This window comes from Hylobates moloch, unplaced genomic scaffold (assembly GCF_009828535.3).
Source record: "Hylobates moloch isolate HMO894 unplaced genomic scaffold, HMol_V3 SCAFFOLD_4, whole genome shotgun sequence".
In the NCBI taxonomy this organism is placed as follows: Eukaryota; Metazoa; Chordata; class Mammalia; order Primates; family Hylobatidae; genus Hylobates; species Hylobates moloch.
The window spans coordinates 148,790,713-148,812,000 of record NW_026652279.1 but is presented as its reverse complement, the minus strand read 5'-3'; positions in this window follow the sequence as shown (position 1 = coordinate 148,812,000).

Below are 21,288 nucleotides of genomic sequence, written 5' to 3'. Positions count from 1 at the left end.
ATTTCAGATTCATTGGGGCAACATAAGCAGCACCTGTCTCTCTGTTACAGAATGAAATTTCAACTTTGTTAAATAACTGGAGTTCATATCATTCTCAAGAGATGTCTGAGCTATTCATCAAGGAAGGTGAAATCATCAGAATAAAAAGAACAATTATGATAAGGTGAAACAGAAAAAGAAATTCAGGCAGGAAATAAAATCAAATTAAAACGGTTGAACATAAAAATATAATATCAGGAAATTCACATCCCTAAATCAGGAAGATTTTATGTAGATGTAGCCAAGCTCTTCAATGGCACAACAGTGGGCCATGAAATCTGACAGAAGACAGGTACCAAGTTCAGAGGCATGATTCTAAAGCACATTCCTTTTATTTTCCTGTGTCTTGATGAAACCTTCAGGTGGTTACTGAATGACCTATGTAGTGATTCTTAAGTCATAGAAACGTACATTGCTATTGTCACTAGAAATAAGATTTTAAAATGCAGGGACTATGAAATCTCTGACTATTAAATAATATACGACTTTTTAACACCGCTTGTCTAAGCAAACACACCATAAAAATATTAAGAAAAAATATTTTACCATTATTAAAAGTAATGCTCCCTTATTTTCTTTGCTCTTACCCATATACATAACACTCATATAGTTAACACAAACGTGTCTGGGTGCACCCATTGATACAAACATATACAGTGTTGTGTATAATGTGACAGATAATATGTATTATCTATAGAGAATACATACATCCACTATCATATCAAAATTATTTAAGGAGTAAAAGTCCACATGGCTTTATTTTAGGACAATGTTCCTCTTAGTTGACAAGTTAGGGAGAAAAAGGCATAGCAGAATTCCAACTTTTATTTTCACCTCCAACCAGGGAACAAGAACCGATATTTACTGAGTACCTACTATGTATCAAGCCTGTAGCTACTTTACCTGGTTTTATCAATCAGGGTCCAATCAAGAAAGCAAAAGAAACATCAGATATTTTAAGAGAACTATTAATGTAAAAAGGTTAAACTAGTGTTGGAAAACCGGAAAAGAAAAATGAGCACAGGTTAACACAGTCATAGTAACTTTAAGAACCAAATATCACCCCTAAAGCTGGGAGAAGAAAGGTAAGAATTTAAGATTATTAGAAACTAGAAGCTGGGAGGCATCCCACGGATCTGTGGCTCTTACCTCTGGCGGGATGGCGATGGCATCGTCCAGCTGGTGCCGAGAATACGAAAAAGGCTAGAATCCGAATTAGTAAAAAGTTGAAGGGATATTGCAGAGGCAATGTTGACAAGCATAACAAACAAACAGGGCATGTCTTTTCTTTTTCATCTTTCCATCTCTTTCTATGTCTTCCTGTCGGTAGAATATCGCAAGGAACCAGTTGTCAAATGAGAAGCTGAGGTTTCCACAGTCCAAATCCCAGCAACACAAAAGGGAGTTTAGAAAGCCAAGTTCAGGCCAGGCGCGGTGGCTCACGCCAGTAATCCCAGCACTTTGGGAGACCGAGGCGGGTGGATCACTTGGGGTCAGGAGTTTGAAACAAGCCTTGCCAACCTGCTGAAACCCTATCTCTACTAAAAATATAAAAATTAGCCAGGCATAATGGCGGGCGCCTGTAGTCCCAGCTTCTCGGGAAGCTGAGGCAGGAGAATCACGTGAACCCGGGAGGCGGAGCTTGCAGTGAGCCGAGATCGCGCCACTGCACTCCAGCCTGAGTGACAGAGCGAGATTCCGTCTCAAAAAAAAAAAGACTCCGTCTCAAAAAAAAAAAAAAAAAAAGCAAGCCAAGTTAAGAGTGAAAGTCAATAGCTTAATAACTGGCATACTGATTAAGTATGCAATTTTAACTTGCAGGTGTTTGAAGATTCACTTATGTTGTTACTTCTCCAGTAATGGCTACTAGCAATGTTCCATCAATCCTCCCAGCTTTACCAGCTTTACCACTGGGTAGCTGAGTTCCTTAATGGCATCTCAGTTTAGTTCTATACATTTCAGGTAGTTAAGATTATTGAAACAGATACTTTTAGACCTTACAGAATTGTCATTTTGTTTCATATTTCAAATTCCCATTTTTTTCAAAGCTTTCCTTTCTCAGCATCAATTCCCCACCACCCACCAGTGCAAACTAAACGGAGAGCAGCCTGGAGCATGATGGGAGTCAAAATCTGCTCCTCCTCATGCCCTCCTTTCTCCCTGTGGTTCCCATTCAGGTTGTGGAAGGGAAGCTCTTGAGGGAAAACAAACGTCATCTCCTTCTGTGGCTCTCTGTAATAAATTCGAGATCTGCTCGTTGTTGACTCATAAGGACTGTTCTATGGCTTCATTCTGTATGGCTTCAGTGAACTGATGGTGGACTGATGATCATAAGAAAGCCCTGATGATAAAAGCTGAATCCTTACTCTTCTAACCAGGTATTACTGGCTCATTGACAGTTTGAACAAATGTCTGACCACCCCAGTGGGAAGTGCCATGTCAAATTAAGTGGCAAATTCAGAGACACTTGTTTTTTAGCTCTCTGCTTGTTTTGTCACCCATAAACCTATAGTTACTCCCCTTTATGACCTACAACCCTGAATCCTGTGGGGGAGAGATGGATGAATTATCTGTCACTTTTCGTGATTGAGGTTTGGTGGTCGGTGTTCTTGCTCTCCTTTCTCCTGGCCACCTGCCTGCCAAGTCTTCTCCACATTTTTGTTCATATCTGGAAGCTTATTTGGTAAATAAGCAAACATTCAACCAGTGAGTAAAGATCTGAGTCCTTGTGCAGTCTCTTACAGACTTCATGATATCTTCTCTTGATATTTTGACCCCTTATACTAGGAAATGTGAGGGAATTGCTTCATTTTATCAACTGTGCCCCACCCAAAGGCTGTCCCTAGCCGTTTATGATTCTTTTAAAACTTCTCCTAATGCTATCCCTTCTCTAGCCCCCACCCCCTGACAGACCTCAATGTGTGATGTTCCCCTCCCTGTGTCCACCATGTGTTCTCATTGTTTGACTCTCACTTATGAGTGAGAACCTGTGGTATTTGGTTTTCTCTTCCTGTGTTAGTTTGTTGAGAATGATGGTTTCCAGCTTCATCCATGTCCCTGCAGAGGACATGAATTCATCCTTTTTATGGCTGCATAGTATTCCATCGTGTATATGTGCCACATTTTCTTTATCCAGTCTATCATTGATGAGCATTTGGGTTGGTTCCAAGTCTTTGCTATAGTGAATAGTGCTGCAATAAATATACATGCACATTTGTCTTTATAGTAGAATGATTTATAATCCTTTGGGTATATTCCCAGTAATGGGATTGCTGGGTCAAATGGTATTTCTGGTAATAGATCCTTGAGGAATCGCCACATTGTCTTCCACAATGGTTGAACTAATTTACACTCCCACCCACAGTGTAAAAGCATTCCTATTTCTCCACATCTTCTCCAGCATCTGTTGTTTCCTGACTTTTTAATGATCGCCATCCTTTGTACACTTGTTTTCATTCAGGTGGTGATAGAGGTGGTGGCAGGGTTGTTTCTGTTGAAGTGATGCTCCAAGATTATCTTTGGGATTTTAGCTAGCTCTGATAGCTGATAGTTTCCTAAACTCACAACATTGGGTCCTTCACACGTTGTGTTCTCAACTGTGGACCTCACCCAATACAACTTTGTATATATTAACTTAGCTATCACAACAATATATGAAGTACTCTTATTGTTCCATTCTAAAAATGAGAAAATTGATGGTCAGTCTTAGTAAATGATAGATGTATATTTACAACAAAGTCATGTCTAATCACGCTCAGGCTCTTTTTACTTAATCTGGGGGTATCTGGAAAAACTGTCTCAGTCTTCAGAACATTTTAGGGACCTATATTTGAACAGGTTGGAAGGGGTTCTAAATGAGATTATGTCTACTGTATAGAATTCCTCCTACAGGATTAACAGACATGGTAAGTAGTAATGCATCAGTCAATAGTATCTGAAAAAAATGAGCACATTATTGAGCATGGATTTTAATTTTGGCTTTTTTTTTTAAGATTTTCATTCTTGAGCTGAATAGTTTATCTCTTTGTGCTCAAGTTCCTCACTTGTAAATTGGAAAAAATAATAGTTTTTATTTCTTAGGACTATTATGAAAAATAAATTGGTTATATGTTAATATTTGCAATGTTGCTGGGCTCAGAATAAGCACTCAAATAATGCTATTATTATTATTATAATCAGTCCATTTATGCAGAGAAATCTTACACTATTTGGGCATACAGATGGAGGCCAGAGAATTCTTGACGCAGACTTCTTTGGTTCTGTCTCTAAAAACCTCCAACATTCTGTGAGCTGAGAAAAGAGTATCATCCCTCTATTTGGATTAAATGGAAGAAGGATAGAAGCATATGTCATCTATACCACTGTCAATCATGTTCGTGTCTGTATATATTTTCTTTTGTTCTGTTTAAGACTTTGGGTCAGTTGCAGGGACAGTGCTTCAGTTTGTTTCTGTTACCTTGTTTGGTATAAATGCGGGTTGCTATGCTCTTATTTCACAGCTACTATCTCCACAATTTCAGCCCTTGCTTTCAAAGAAATTTTTGCAAGACTGCCAGTTGGAATAAGTAATTAACACTTCAGCTCAGCTCTGAAAGGGGAAAACAACTGTGGCATACAAACTCCTGCCAAAGTCAGTTCTCTCACGCAGAAACTGCCTGAAATACTCATCAGGGTACTTTCAATTTTGCTAAAAGAGAAAAGAAAAAAGGCAAAATGATCAAAATGGAAGTTCACCATCTCATCCCTATCAACTGTTAGACAAAATTAAGATGGAGAAAATGAGTGCACCGAAGCAGCATTTGTCAACATGGAAGGATTTCGCTGACGTTGTATTGATGAAAAATAGAAAGTTACAAAAGCATATGAGCAATACAATAAAACTCATTTCAAGGATTAAGAACCAAACCATACTCTGTGTTGTCTTGTGATAAATATGTAATAACTTTTGAAAACACCTATGGGACTGATGCATACCAAATTTCAGATAAGTGGGAAGAGAGGGATAACGTGGATAGGGAGAAACTCTGGGGAATTTGATTTTAACTTCATTTTTTAATCTGGGTACCATGATTATAATTGTTATATTATTTTCTATAACTTAGACATACTTGTCTATTTCAAAATAACTAAATAAAAGTCAAGGTCACCTTCATTAAATAACTTTCATAAACACTAACTCTGAAGGAAGTACTGCTGCAATGAGTCAACATATGTCTGAACAAACATTCAAATTATTCTAAGGAACACTAGGGACGTTTCAGTTAACATTTATCCCTTCTGTGTGAATAACTATTTAAGTTTCTCCCTCACTTCTGTTTTTTACCTCCATCATCATCCTTCTTGAGACTTGGGTAGAGAAGAGAAATAGATCCCATTCTTATCTATGAATCTGTTTTAAGGTGGGAAGTACCAGGAACAATAGTGTTTGAATTTGCTGTTAAGAAGTAGACAGGCTTCCTCTTTCGTCTCTAGTACAGGATTTTGCTGTTTCAAAATATTACTGGTATATTACTTGGGGTTCTCCAGAGAAACAGAACCAACAGGATGCATATACATATGTAGAAATAGATTTATTATTAGAAATTCGATCACACGATTTTGGAGGCTGAGAAGTCCCAGGATTTGCAGTCAGCGAGTTGGAGACCCAAGAGGAAGGCCTGAGTGCCAAGAGGACTCACAATGTAGTTTTAAAGTCAGCAGCCTCAAAACACGAGAAGAGCCAGTACTTCGGTTCAAGTCTGAAGGTCTGGTGTCGCAGCTCAAAGCAGCCAGAGTGAAGGAGTTCCTTCTTTTTTAGGGGAAGACCAGTATTTTTGTTCTTGTCAAGGTTTCAGCTGATTGAACAAGGGCTACTCATGCTGGGAAGTCAATGTTCTACTCTGTCTACAGATTTAAATGTTAATATCATCCAAAAACTTCCTCACAGACACACCTAAAGTAATGTTTGACCATATCCAGATACCCTGTGGTCCAGTCAAGTTGACAAGTAAAATTTACCATCACCACTACTGATAAATCCTTTTATCTTTCTGTTATCTCTCAATTAGAAACAATATTTGCAGAGGAAATACAAGTCAAACCCAACTCTGGTTCTTTAGTTTACTGACACTTCAAATACATGCTGAAAATGTGTCCTAAATATCTTCTTTATCTTGTGTAATTTAAGTCTGCCTACCAGTGCTAATATTGTCCTCTCAAAGTCCTTGACTTCTAGATATAATGATATTTAACAAATAGATAATTATTCTCGGCATGCATTATTACAGTATTGTATAGTCACAAAAAAGAAAAACAGGTTAGAAGAGTGTATATTGTTCACAAAGATCGAGCCAATCAATGATTAACACAACACCTCACCTCAAAGCAATAATGGCAATGCCATGATAAAGCTATTTATTGTTTGTTTATGGAGAAAATAAATTATATGAATGTTAACTATACTTTTTTACTTCCTTGACATCTACCACAAAATATTCATCAGAATATTCAAGTTCCTTTTAATAAACTATTTTAAAAATTTTAAGTTCTTCCATCTTCTGTGTCATGTTTTGAATTTGAAATCCAGATTTCTCTTTGAAAATAAACTATGATTATAATGACAGCAACCAATATTCTAATGACATTTTGAAAACACATTGATATATAGTGTATTTACCAACTTGGGCTTTTTTTTTTTTTTTTTTTTGAGACAAGGTTTGGTTCTATCACCCAGGCTGGAGTGCAGTGGCACGATCTCACGATCTCTGCTCACTGCAGCCTCAACCTCCCAGGCTCAAGCAATCCTCCCAGCTCTGCCTCCCAGGTAGCTGGGACTGTAGTTGCGCACCAACACACCTGGCTAATTTTTGCATGTTTTTGTAAAGACGGGATTTTGCCATGTTGCCCGGGCTAGTCTCAAACTCCTGGGCTCAGGTGATCTGCCTCCCTCAGCCTCCCAAAATGCTGGGGTTACACGTATAAGTCACCACACCCAGACCGTTTTTTTTAGTATTTAATACAAATGTGAGGGAATATTTTAGAGTTGATCAGACTCATTTTGTTTCTTTCTTTGATTAATTATATTTGACTTGTTATGTCAAAAAGTAATACCAAGCACATACATAAGTAATGACTGTTAGGCACTGAATATATCCTGAGTTCCTATATCATAATTTTTCATAGTAAAAATCTATTGCTTTGCAATGAGAGTATTATTTCTCTCTACAGAGTGGTAAGCCAGCCACAAGATACAAGAAGCATTTTTTTAGCATTTTATTGTTTAGTGCAAAAAATGCCAAATAAACTATGAAATGTTCATTTAATTTTATATTTGAAATGTAGTTTTCATACAATGTGATGGATACATATTTAGTGTATAGTTAAACTTGGCAAATGTGTACATTTTTATAACTCATACCTGTATCAAAATAATTTTTATCACCTCAGAAAGTTTCTTTGTGTTGCTTTCTAGCCAATTCAATCTACCCACTCTGGGCAACCACTGATATGATTCCAATTGAATGTCATATAAAAAGAATCTTAAAAAGTATTCCATTTTTTGTCTGACTTCTTTCACTCAAGTGACTATGAGCTATGTCTTTGTTGTTGCAGAGTGTTGGTAGTTTGGTATTTGAATTGTAGAATATTATTCCATGAACGGGTCTACACTACAATAGGTGCTTACCCGTTCTCCTGTCAATAGACATCTGAATTCTTTCCAGGTTAGGACAGTTATGAATAAAATTACCATAAGTATTATAGCACAATGCTTTTTATAAGCACATGTTTTCACTTATTTTAGGTAAGTACATAGGAATGAAATTGCTTGTCATAGAATGGATCTTTGTTTAACTTTGTACAAAATGGACACTATTATTTTCAAAATAGTTGTACCATTTTACATTCTACCAGTGTGTCTGAGATTTCTAGTGGCTCCACATAATTGACCATATTGAATGGTTATTTTTTTCTTTAGTATTCTAAAGGATGCTATTCCATTGCACTTTTAAGTAGTGCTTCCTTAAAGACTAATGATAGAAAACTTTTTCATGTGTTTATTAGCCATTTACATTTTATTTCCTTTTGTAAAATATCAGTTCAAATTTAAACGATGATGTAGAAATAACTATTTCTTTATGGAAAAAGACAAACTGCCTGCCTAAGTCACAAATGTATTCTATGTTTTCTTCCAGAAGGTTGACAGGTTTTTTTTTTTTTTCGGCATTTAGCTTTAATGTTTACATATTGAATGTTAAGTCTTGAATTCAAAATCATCCATCTAGAATCAATTTGTGTATTGTGTAAGTTAGGGATCAAAGTTTTGATTTGTTTTGCATACAGATATTCATTTATTCCAACAACACTTGTTGAAGATAGTTTTCTTTACACATTGGATTATTTTAATATCCTTAAACAAATCATCACATGTGTGCAAACCTATTTTTGAACTATCTATTCTTTTCCATTGATCTATCTTTATGCTCACAACATACTGTCCTGTTTACTGTAACTTAATAGTAAAACTTGAAGTCAGAAAGAGGAAGTTTCTATTTTGTTTTACTTTTTCAAGTTTGTTTCAGTTACAATAGAGCCTCTGTGTTTCTAAATAAATGTTAGAATTAGTTCACTGTTAACTATAAGAAAAAATTTGAGATTTTGTTTAGAATTATATTGAATCTATAGAGCATTTGGGGGAACATGTAACACTTCTGAGTTTTTTAATTCATGAATGTTGTATATCTCTCAGTTATTTGGGGACTTTTAAAAATTTTATCTCAGTCATATTTTTAAAAATTTTACTTAAAATCTTGAAAAAACTTTCATTAAATATAATCTCAAATACCTTATGTATTTGAATGCTATCATAAGTGGTATCCTTTATAGCTTATTTTCCAAATTTTTATTGCTAGCATATAGATATATAATCGATTTTGATTCTATAACATTTCTAAATTTACTTACAAAATTACTTGGATCTGTTAGAGTTTTATTTTTCCTCTAGCAATTTTAGAATTCTCTGCTTTAGGCATTCTAAAGCAGAAATTTTTCAGTTGTGGATAATAAAATTTTATATTTCTGTCTTTTAAATCACTAGATCTCTTATTTTTCTTATATCTAGTATATTTGGAAATGTGAATGTTACAAGTATGACCCCTTTTCTTTGCAATAGATCTCCCTGGGCAATCATTCATTTTTATAGTTTCAACTTCAATTTACATCCTAGTTCAAACCCGGATTTTGAGCTTTAGAAACATATTTCTGACTACTTATCACTAATCACCATCTGCACATTTCACAGCCATCTCAAATTCAACATCCCAACTAAATTAACTTTCAACTCCCCAAGAACCCCTTATTTCCTTGTATTTAAGTCAATGTCATGAGAATAACTCCAAGCTAAATTCTTGAAATCAGTTTCAATTTCATACTTTACTAACACTGTGATCCTTCACACAGACACTCTCATTCAGATATGGACACAAACTGTTTTTGTTTGTTTGTTTCTCTGTTTTGTTTTGTTTTTTGAAACAGGGTCTCACTCTTTCACTCAGGCCAGAGTATAGTGGCGTGATCCCAGCTCACTGCAACCTCAGCCTTCCAATCAAGTTCAAGTGAGTGTTGTGCCTCAGTCACCCAAGCAGCTGAGCCTACAGGCACCCACCACCACAATCAGCTAATTTTTTTATTTTTAGTAGAGATGGTGTTTCACCATGTTGGCCAGGCTGGTCTCCAACTCCTGAGCCCAAATGATCCGCCCACCTCAGCCTCCCAGATTGTTGGGATTACAGGCATGAGCCACCGCGCCTGGGCAGACAACTGTTCAGCAAACTCTCTTTCACCTAGTTCTTGATAATCTTCTACATGCTTTTTACTGCCTATTTTCAATACTCTTGACATGATTTACTTCATTTCCTTGGACTATTGACTGCAAATAGATTTGCCTCTGAAACCACTCTCTACATTATAGATTATAAATGCTGATTTTAAAATACAAATAAGATGATGTGGTTTTCTTTGTAGAAGACCTTTAGTGAACCCCTTTTCTATAGAATAAAATTCAAATAACTATGCACATGTATGTTTGCAAAGATAACAGATACATTTGTGGGACAAATTTAAAAGTTCTTGTAGGTTTGGATGTTTTGTAGGACAAGGCACTGCATATCTTCTGCTTGCCCCTCTGGATCAGTCTTGACCATCTTCCAGCAGGTTCTATGCACTGGAAGTGAACGATTATGGTCATTAGACCCTTTGTCCGTTGGTTTCCTGTTGAGCTTGTGTCCCAATTCATTGAGGCTTCTATAACAAACTACCATAAATTGGGCAGCTTATAAACAACAGTAACTTATTTCTCCCAATTCTCAAGGGTGGGAACACCAGGACAAGGCACTGGCAGTTTCGGTGTCTGATGAAGGCCCACTTCCTAGACATCAGTCTTCACTGTCACCTCATAAGGCAGAAGGGGCTAGCTAGTTCTCTGCCATCTCTTTGATAGAGGCACTCATCCCATTCACAAAGGCTTTACACTCATAACTTATTCTTCTCCCAATGGTCCAGTGTCCTAATACCAACACCTTGGGTTTTAGCTTTCAACTTTTAACTTTTGGTAGGACACAGACATTCAGACCACAACAATTTAGCTAATGAGTAGTAGCAAAATTGGCTGAACAATTTAGCTAATGAGGGTAGCACTGTTAATAGGTATGTGGTAGGATGTAGGGTGAGTTGGGTTATGCATTCCCCATCTTCATCCTTCGGCCTGACTCTTCCCCTCACCTTAAGGCCCCTGCCATGCTTATCTCTACATCTCATTTGTCTTGGAATGCAACACTTTTTATATGGGCTGCCTCTATCCGTCTCTTGCAGTTTTACATACATTATTTCTCTATTGGGTGATTTTCAAATTATTCAATTTGGGTAGGCTATTTGTTTCCATCTATGACTATGACATATGTGAAAGTAAAGGAAAGGATATGGAAAGGAGTTGAAGATGATTTCAAGGGTTTGCTTTTTTGTTTGTTTTTAACATAAAATAGAATATTGGTTGCTCCCTGTATAAAGACATGAAAAAATTCAGTATCAGGTCTGGTCCAGAATTGATGGTGTTTCACTTCTTAACATCTATCTACATACCTAGATTTATCTTGACTCACTTTCTCACCTCTACCTCAGGTTCCAACCATAGCAGGCTAAATGTAGCCATAGTTTTTGCATGAACAACATTTTATCCATAAGGTTGCCTCTGTCTTATACCTTCTTCAAATAGTCTACTTAAAGTCTGTTTAAATGACACCCTGGCCTTCTGACACTGGCCATATTTACCTTTTCTCTCTATTTCATAGCAAATTAAACATAATACTTCTACAACTGTTTTTCTATAATTCAGCCTCTACAACAATTATCCAAACTAGATGGGACTTTGTATTCAAGAAAAAGACAAACATAATTTTGTGTATGTATAAAACCAGTACTTAACTAAACTGTATAACCAGTACTTAACAAAATTCTTAACATGTAACAGTCTTTAAGTAAAGATTGATTGAATATTTCTATGGGTAAGTAAATATATACATGGGTGCATGCAATATAGTTTAGAAATATTTTGTGGGCCGTGAATTACTAAGTTGGTCATTGATTTGGAAAAACTTGACAAGCAATGTCAAACATTTCTACCTGCTTAGTTTAGTACAGATGCCTTAGTTGAAATAGATACACACACAGGGAAGTACTAAATTTTTTAATTTAAAAATAAAAAAGGAAATAGATTTAAAGAACACTTAAGGGAAGTACACCATAGTACTGGTGAATTATAAGATGGTACATTTTCATAAAGGTCAGAAATGCACCAATACCCAAGGATGATACAATGATTAAAATGGCATAAGTGGCAAGGATGAAAAGTGAAATCAGATTCCCAACTGATTGTGTTCAATGAAGCTCTCATGTCACTCCAGTTCCTGGGACAGATGCCAACTTAGTTCATTTTATTCAGTATCCTCAAATTACTTCTAAAATTTAGAGTCAAACACTACTTTGCTTGAATTGTTAGCTTATACTTTAGGCAGTAGGTTACATGTCTCATGAGATCTATCAGTGCCCATTTTCCCGAAGATGATAATGGAAAAATGTAGAGTAAAGAAAAATGATTTTATATGAGATTACACAAGGACTGTAATATTCAGAAAGGGAAGCTTTGTCATTGTACTATAACATCCTATTATATAAATCCTAAATGAGCCTTTTGTTCTGATTTTATTGTTGTTACTATTGAAAGTCTATGTATTTCAAGTAAAGTAACTTCAGTTACAAAACTACATTTGAATAAATGCTCTTTTCACTGACCTACATAACCTAAAGTGATCAGAAGAAATATATAAATGTCAATCAATATTGCAAATTATATACAAACTCAAAGACACAGCTAAAATCTTTCACAAACCACAAATTACATGATATAATTATCAATCACATTATGACAAGAGATGTATAGATTCATGATTTTTATAGTTGAAAATTATAATGTTATATATTTTATAATATAAATTGTGCTTCAATAATATCTAAGAGGAGCAAGAATCTTGAGTTAATTTAAACATTCCTAGTGACAGAGAAAGTATTACTTCATTTTAACCCAGCCAATTATTAGAAGTTCTTCCTTATTATTATGGCAACAATTGTCTTTCTATAAGTACTACCCACTGTTCCCTTCATGGAATTCTACAGCAAATCTTATTTTTCAGACATATAATAAAGCTTCAAATATTTGAAGATAGATAACTGTTTTCCAGAGAAATATCTTGAATTGTCCAACTATATATTTTGGTTTGGAGATGGTCACCATTCTGACCACCATCAACAGGGCTTATTAAGTCAACAATCTTGTTTTCAAAAAATATATGTAGGTGCTGAAGTGATTGTAACTTTCTCAGGTTCCATGTTTTATGACTTGTCTAGTATAAGGGATATAAAATAACATCAGTAAACAGAACTTAACCACATCATCATTTTTAGTCTGGTTATTATAGTCTATCTAATTATTCAATAATATATCTATTATATGTGAGAAACTACATAGTAATTTGAACAAGGAAAGTTTAATATAAAGAATGATTAACTGTAACAGGTGGTTGGAATAAGGGGATATTGCTTAGTAAGGTGTAGAGAGTAGTAAAGAGAACTGCGAAGAACATGAGAGCACAGATAGAAAGCACAGTCACTACTTTCTGGACTGGGCTGGAACATGCAAGGGAAACTTGCTCCTTCTCCAGGACTTAGATCCAGCCTTTGTAGAAGAGGACATGGCCATGGTTACTGAATATCACAAAGGTGTCTGTAGTTCTCTGATGGCAGAACTGGCAGGAAATCTGCTCTCCAGGGTGCCAGAAAAGGCTACTCATGGGAGCATATCTCCCTGGTGGCACTTTACTCCAAACCACTTTACTCCAAAACCACACAAGAAAGAGTGCCAGAGGAATCTGTTGGCCTCTGAGTTCTGTAAACTGTGTACTGAAGAATTTGGATGATGGCACAGTTGCTTGCATTGTGGGATCCCAGACCTAGAGAAAGGATACAGGTTCTGGAGAAATTGCCTGTTCTGCAAGAACACAAGAAAGCCACACATGCTGCCGGTGTGGAGCACTGGACAAGGCATGCGTTTCACTGAAGGCACCAGAAAACCCCCCTGGTGCCAAGGGGAGCACACTAGAACCTGGAGAGAAGGTCCAGCAGTGTCGCTACATCATCGTTTTTTGACAAAGGTTAATATCTAGCCATATGGCAAATACATATGTGTGCGCATATATGTATATATATTTAGAGGCTTACCCCCACTTTTGCAGAACTGCCAGTCTAACTTGGATTTGGAGGCAAGAAGTGATGAATTGATAACTAGTGCTACTCGGCATATCATGCTGTAACCTGTTCAATTGTTTACAGAGAGAAATTCTGCCTTGGTTTAGCTTTCTAATAGTTCTAACATTAACAACTAAATTGAGAATTAATCTCTACACTTGGCCACAAATATATACTGGAGTAATAATTGCAGATACATGTAAGAAAAATATGATAATCTGAGTTTACAAAATAGAAAAAAGGTTATGGTAAATTTTAGATCCATTTCCACATACATGTGTATATGATATATTATGTAAGTAAATAATACCTAAAATATGACCTATTTTGTTCATTTGGAAAATTTAAGCATCAGTCAGTCTTTGACATTTAATTTGCACATTGATTTTCCAAACTATAACTCATGTATTGATCACAGAAATAAAATTTTATTCATCATTATATTCCAAAAGTCTAAATCATCACATACCATAAAATTTATAATAAGCTAACAATGAATTAATAAGTAAATGCATGAATATAATTAGATAGAGAAGAGGATCCTTTCTTCATTGGAAAAATCCATCCATACAGAGAAACATCCTTTTCGGGGTTTTTCTGTATCTTTGCTTCTCAATCTCTATCTTCTAACTTACTGCCTTTCTCTGTCATTTTCTGTGTGTCTATGTGTGTGTATGAATGTATGTGGATATGATAGCAGCAGGAGGCAGACAAATTATGGGCAGACAAGGGCTGTTCCTTGGTGAAACCTGACCTTCAAGCCAAAGACAGTGTTAAGCCTGAAAACCAAGCTACAAATCTCAGATAAATCCATCGACTGGATTGAGAAGCTCTCTTCCAGTCTGGAGCACTTTCCTCTGATTGATTCCCACCCTTCACCTATTCTACACATACCTACCTGTCCCTAAGTGGTTTTTTGCACTGTTGTGTCCATCTTTGAGTGGTGCATTTTTTTAGCTTTTTTTTGCATACTCACAAACCAATCAGCATGCACTGCCCCATTCTCAGCCCATAAAAACCCCCAGACTCAGTCACACATTGAGCTATTTGCTTTCAGATCTCCTCTCATTGTCAAGAGCTCTTCTGTTGCTCAATAAATTTCTCCACCTTGATCACTCTTTGGTTTTCTACATAACTTCATTTTTCTTGGATGTGGGACAAGAATCTGGGACCCTCCAAATGAGGGTATGAAAAAAACTGTAACACTGTAGCCCTTTGTCATCCACCAGTGCCAGGCAGCCATGCCAGCCCAGGGCAACAGAAACAAATGAAAAGAGGCTCCACCAATCACAGAAGTTTCCAGCTGTCGAAGTGGCACCAAAAAATCCTATGTCAGATATATTATACATATAGAAATACAAATGTATATATGTTATATATACATGAATGTACCATATATAATCAGAATGAAAATACATAAAACTAAGCACCTACCTTTACATTTATATTAAATATAACTTTATTAATTTTAATATTATTTTATCATTTTATATTTGTGTATGTATTTAAAAACATCTATATTTTAAATGTCAGTCCAAGAAAAAATGTCCTTTTTTAGGGATTTATATTTCCTAATTAAAACATTTTCCAAGAGCAAGAGAATATATGTCTATATCATAGATCAAAATGATCTTACACGATTTTCGCATTTTCAAATTGAATTATCTTTCCCACTGGAGATTTTGATTCAACTTCCTCTGCAGTTTCCAACGTTGGCAATGTTACTAAATAACTGGCTGTAGAGGGTTATATCCCTCAATTGTCTTACACACACACAAACATATATATATATACACACCTTTAAAAAATTCACTTGTATTTAGTAACCAACTCTATGTTTTTACCTGCACTGTTTTTACCTAATTAAATACAATTATAAGCACAAATGTTCACTTTATACTACTGCATATAAGGAAAGCATGGTTATTATCAACTATAGCCAGCATGTTTTTCTGATAATAAAAATTTAAGTGTATGTAGATGTTATTCAGAATACAATAATTATTACCTATGTTATAAGGAATTATACTTTATTCAAAATAATCCAATATTATGATCCAGAATAAAACAATATTATTAAGAATAATACAGCCCAGAACAATACATGCTATTCAGAATAATATTGTTATTCAGAATAATACAATTATACTTTAGAATGTGTGTGTACACACACATATATATGTGTATTTTATCACATGCTCTCTGCTTCTCAGTCTCTACCTTGAAGTGATTATAATATATTTCATACTGCTATGTGAGACATCGAAAAATGTCTTTCCAGGAATGAATCCAAACTAATAAAGCTGGTTTCCTATGTGAGCAAATTTCTAATGTCTCAAAAATGTGTCAGTTTCTTCCTCACTTTTGGCTCCAATTTTGGATTTAATGTTCCTAACTCAAACTAATTTTTACACCCGCAATACTCTATCCCTATAAAAACAGGACCAAATCATAATTCTTCTGGTATCGTGCTGGGCGATTCTTAGAATCTGTGTTGCCTAAACTGCATGTTTACGTATGAAATGGAATCAGAATCAATCAAATACTTATTTTGGGATATTACAGGAGGACCAAGATCCATTCACATGTAATAGTGTTTGTATCCTGAACCAAACTGCTTGCCTCACTGAAAGAACTATGCATGAAAAGTATGTAATTAAACAAATGAATAGTGTCATCTGTTTAAGATTTGTGTTCAGTAGAAAGTAAAATAAAAGGAATTTAACAAGGTTTTATGACCATGTTAAAAACGTTTAAAAAACAAGATATATCCAAACTATCATGTTTTTACTTATAAAAGACAAACCCTTCAGAATATTAATCAGAGTTTATCCTTTCTAAATACTTACTCTGAAATTGATGGTCTTTGATATTTCCAGTTACTAGCTACTTGAAGTCAATCTTACAAGTATTATACCTACTTCACGATGTTTTTATGTAGAAGTGTTCTAAAGGTCACTGCATCTTCTCTAGTCCTAACAGTAATAGATGCCATTATGGAAATTTGGAAAATATGGGAAATGTAAAAAAATTGAACTAACTCTTAACCTACTCTTTGGAAATATACACTAGTGCTTACTTATATGTATAAGTATGTACATATTGGAAATATTAATTTTTAAAATGTCACTGTAAAATATATTTTCCCAACTGTTATCTTTCCTTCTGTTACTAAATATTCTTTAAAGATGATATATTTTCCTGATAGTCATTTTATATAATTGGATATTGTTTATTTAAACATTTCTCTACTTTTAAGCATTTACATTAGCTATACTTTTATGCATAAATCTGGGAAGAGCATTATCATCATCCATTAAAATCTGAATATAATTCTACTTATTTCCTGAGGGTATATTCTTAGAATTTAAATGATCTGGTAAAAAAGAATGAATATTTTATCAATTATTTTTATAAAACGTCAGTTTGCTTTTCAGAAAGATTGTACCAATATATGTTTCCATGTATAGTATTTGAGAAAGCATCCTGAACACTCAAAGCATTCTGTAATTTCAGTCATTACTTGGCTTTGTATGCAAAAGAAATGAAACCGAAAAATAGAGCATTAGTTTACACACAAGGATTTTTATAATGCCTTGGCTTGATGACAAAAATTAGATTTGTGGCTCACTCCGAGTATTCTTGCGATGTACTTGAAGAACTAAGAGCTGTTAATGCTAAGTTATTTACCGATGATAACAGTGGGAGCTATACTGTCGTATACAAAATGTCTTATAATCTGTTTAAAGATATCCACCATTATCCCACTATTTGTTTTGTCGTCTTTTATCATGGGCCACTTTCGAAGTAAATCTATGTACTGAACTGGCATCACTCCCTTTTATACTGATGGGACGAAGTCCTAATGTCTTCCAGCTAATACAGGAAACTTTTTGGCCTTCATTCATGTTAAGGTAGTTTCTAACCTCTTCCTTACAGCAGGTTGAACTCCTGCTCTATTGCATCTCACAGCATCTCTCCTGCTGAGCCTAGCATCTGTATCCCTGTAGGACAATGTATACATACTGTAGCAAAATTAAATTTTTATGTGCTGCTGCATATTTGGTAGCTCGAGTATGATAAATCTGCTCTACTCCCTATGCAAAGAGACAGGACGATACACAATGCATGAGAAGAGGCTGGCTCAGACAAAAGGTCTTTGCAAGAAAACATCCCACGGAGAGAAAAATCTCTCCTACTGGCCTGATCAAACTGCATTTAAGCCTTCATGCCTCTCAAAAGTCTTTGAAAATGACAATTGAAAGGAAGTTGTTACACAGGAAGAGTACATCTGAGTGTATTTTTTTACATAAATAGGGTGGCTACTGGAGAGACAAAACAGCCTAACTTAAATCTCACTTATCCTCCCTCATTTCCTTTCACTCTGCATTGAGAGAGGCAGAACAAAGATACAGAAAGTCCAAATCTGCAGAAAGAAGAGACTGTTGGAGGTTTTCTAAAGCAGAGATTTGGGGATTTGGGGCACATGCCATGGCTGGTGATTAATCCCTGATTTTTGAAGAAAACTTTTATGAGTACTAGTCTCAGCTTTTGAATCAATTTCAGACTCTCTAATATAGACATCAAGGCTATGGAAATGAACCAATGTCTCTGCATTCAAGCAATTCATACTTGAGTGAAAAAAGAAAAAAAAAAGTAAATCCCAGAAGTGCGATCTACTTGAGTTATTAGTACTGTGAGGAAATGTATTTACTTGGAAACACAGAGAACTCAGATTTCACCCTGAGCTGTCAGAGAATAATTCTGAGAAGAGGTAGTATTTTAATGAAATCTTGAGGATGAAGATTTCAGCTAAAAGGAAGTTGAGTGGAGAGAGAATTTCTGAGTAAAAAGCATGTCCAAGTCTGAGGAATGAAGACATGTTTACAAAATTGCAGTTTATGTGACAAGGGTGCAATATACTTTGTATATTACGTTGTACATTATATTGAATACTGATGTAAAAGTGATATAAAACTAGAGGTATGATTTTGGAATTTGATAATGCAGACCATTTCATATTAAACAACATCTGTAGCATCTATAAAATAAGGTAATTCAGAAAAAAATCAGAAGGATATTTACAAACCAGATAACGTAAGGGAAATAATGAGAGAGAGAGAGAGAGAGAGAGAGAGAAAGCCTAACCAGGTAGACTGAAAGTTTGTATTTAAGCTGTGTTTGTCCACAGTTAATTCACTATTATTCTATAATTTCTTATTGTTCTTCTTTCCTGGAACCAGTAGCATTAGCATATTTCTATCGATGGCCTAGATTTATCTCTAACTAAAGTTGCTCTACACAGACCATCAGCATTTCTCCTAAGACTCGAACATGTCTTTCAATGTTGGGTTCATGATATGTCCCATATCATGTACAGCTCTACAACCTCACATCACCCCTACTAACTTTTCTTCTTCATATTCAATGACCATGGTCAAAAACTTTCTGATTGTCCAAAAGTATTGGTTGCACTGTACAATTTTGAATTGAGTTCTTATAAAGGCCTCTTAAAAATTTTTATCTCATATTTTATCTTGATGTTTCCTAATAGTGACATTCTAAAAAATATTGGCCTTGAGACTTTTATTATTAAGTTATGGAAATTTTTCTTTGTCTCCTAAGGGAAAGATTACTTGCTTGCCCATAATTGTTGAATTGTTCATTAGGCTTTAGATGACTGGATGATTGTAGAAGGAGTGTAGCTTTTTTACCTCTGGTAGAGTAAAATATCTACGATGGTTTTTCTGTTGATGCTTTTTTACATGCCTTAACTCACTTTTTTGCTGTAGCTGTTATAACATGTTACTCAGCAAAAATCACAACATGATTCCAGATGATAAAATGAATTATTGCTAAAGCAATGCTGATTTTTATTTTCTACGAGCAACTTTGCTTTCATAAATATCCAACTAGTTCCCTTTGGCAAATTTTCCTGACATTGTCCTACTTCAGGCTCAGGCCACCAAATCAGATAAGAGTTTCTCGGAACTATCATGGTGATTTCCATATCCAAATTAATTAAGACAACCTTAAATGCCTGGGTGGTCACACTAAGGGGCCCACAGTGCTCTTTTAACTCACAATTGAGGTTATGGAAAGAATTACCTGTAAATGGCATATTTCACTTTTTTCCAGTGTGCATCAGCACTGTAATTATTTTATTTGTCAAGCTCAAAATACAGTTATATTTTATAAGAAAATAACAAAAATTTTTGTCACCCTTCTTAATCATTTAAAAATATTAAATTTGAAATTATTTGGAGATATGTTTTACTGTCAGTATGTATATATAGCTTAATAACATCTAGGCACAAAACCTGATAGATTTACTATATGGAAAATATATTTAAAGCACTTCATCCTCAGATTAGGATTATATTTTCCATTTACAATAACAGGAACTTTACAGGCCAAATACTAACAGATTCAGCAATAATTTTCTTCTCTGAAATTCAGCTGGAGCTGCAGAATATAAGAAAAAGACTTTGAAAATAAATTGACTGTAAATGTACAGACATTGAAATAATATGGATAGATACTTTGTTCATAGTTCTCAGCAACACGAGACCTACAAATCAAAGAGCTAGTTTCACCCTTTCTGGATAAATTTTAATGGGTAGGCTCATGAACCTTCTGCTATTTCAGTGGCTGCCACTTGCAAAATGTTCACAGTATATTAGATGTTATTGTCCTTGATTATTCCAAAGCATTTATTGAACATTTCAAGATTTTATGGAAGGATAGAAAAAAAATCTAATGAGTTAACTCCGGGGAGCCATACCATAATTTCTAAAGTGGATGTAAGCTCTATCATAAAGAATCTTTAAAAAACAAAAATACAAAATCAAGTTAGAATCCTGCTGGAAGAGACCATGCTATGCCCTGAATGAACTGCAGTAAAGCGTCAAGCTCCACAGACCTAGTGCCCAATATGAAATTTTGTTAGTCTAACCACTTAAACAGTAATATTAATTACAGTTTCTCCCTTGTTTCAGGCTGTTCCTACCTGTCTACAGTGTAACGTATGAAATGCTTTCTGTCATAGATTTGTTTAATATTTATAATTGCTGCCGTAGCATTCATTTTTAGGCCTGACATATGTTGTTTGAGACCCAGTGGCATCCCTTTGGCCTAATTAAAACTTCCTCTCCCTATGTGGTTATGATATAGGCCACTCTTTACTTATTCCACTGACACAAAACCCAACTGTGAGACAAAGCGGCAAATGTAAGAAGCTATGTTTGCTCATTTCAGCTTGTATCCCCAACTCTGTGATGAAATGAAGCTCTCTGGAGGAATGTCTTGAAGACAAAATAGGATACAGCACATGGTACCCACATCTCTTCCTTGAATCACTATATTCCTTTGAAAGCTAACCCTAGTGCTTGCCTTTTCCTTCACTAAGATGATGTCTGA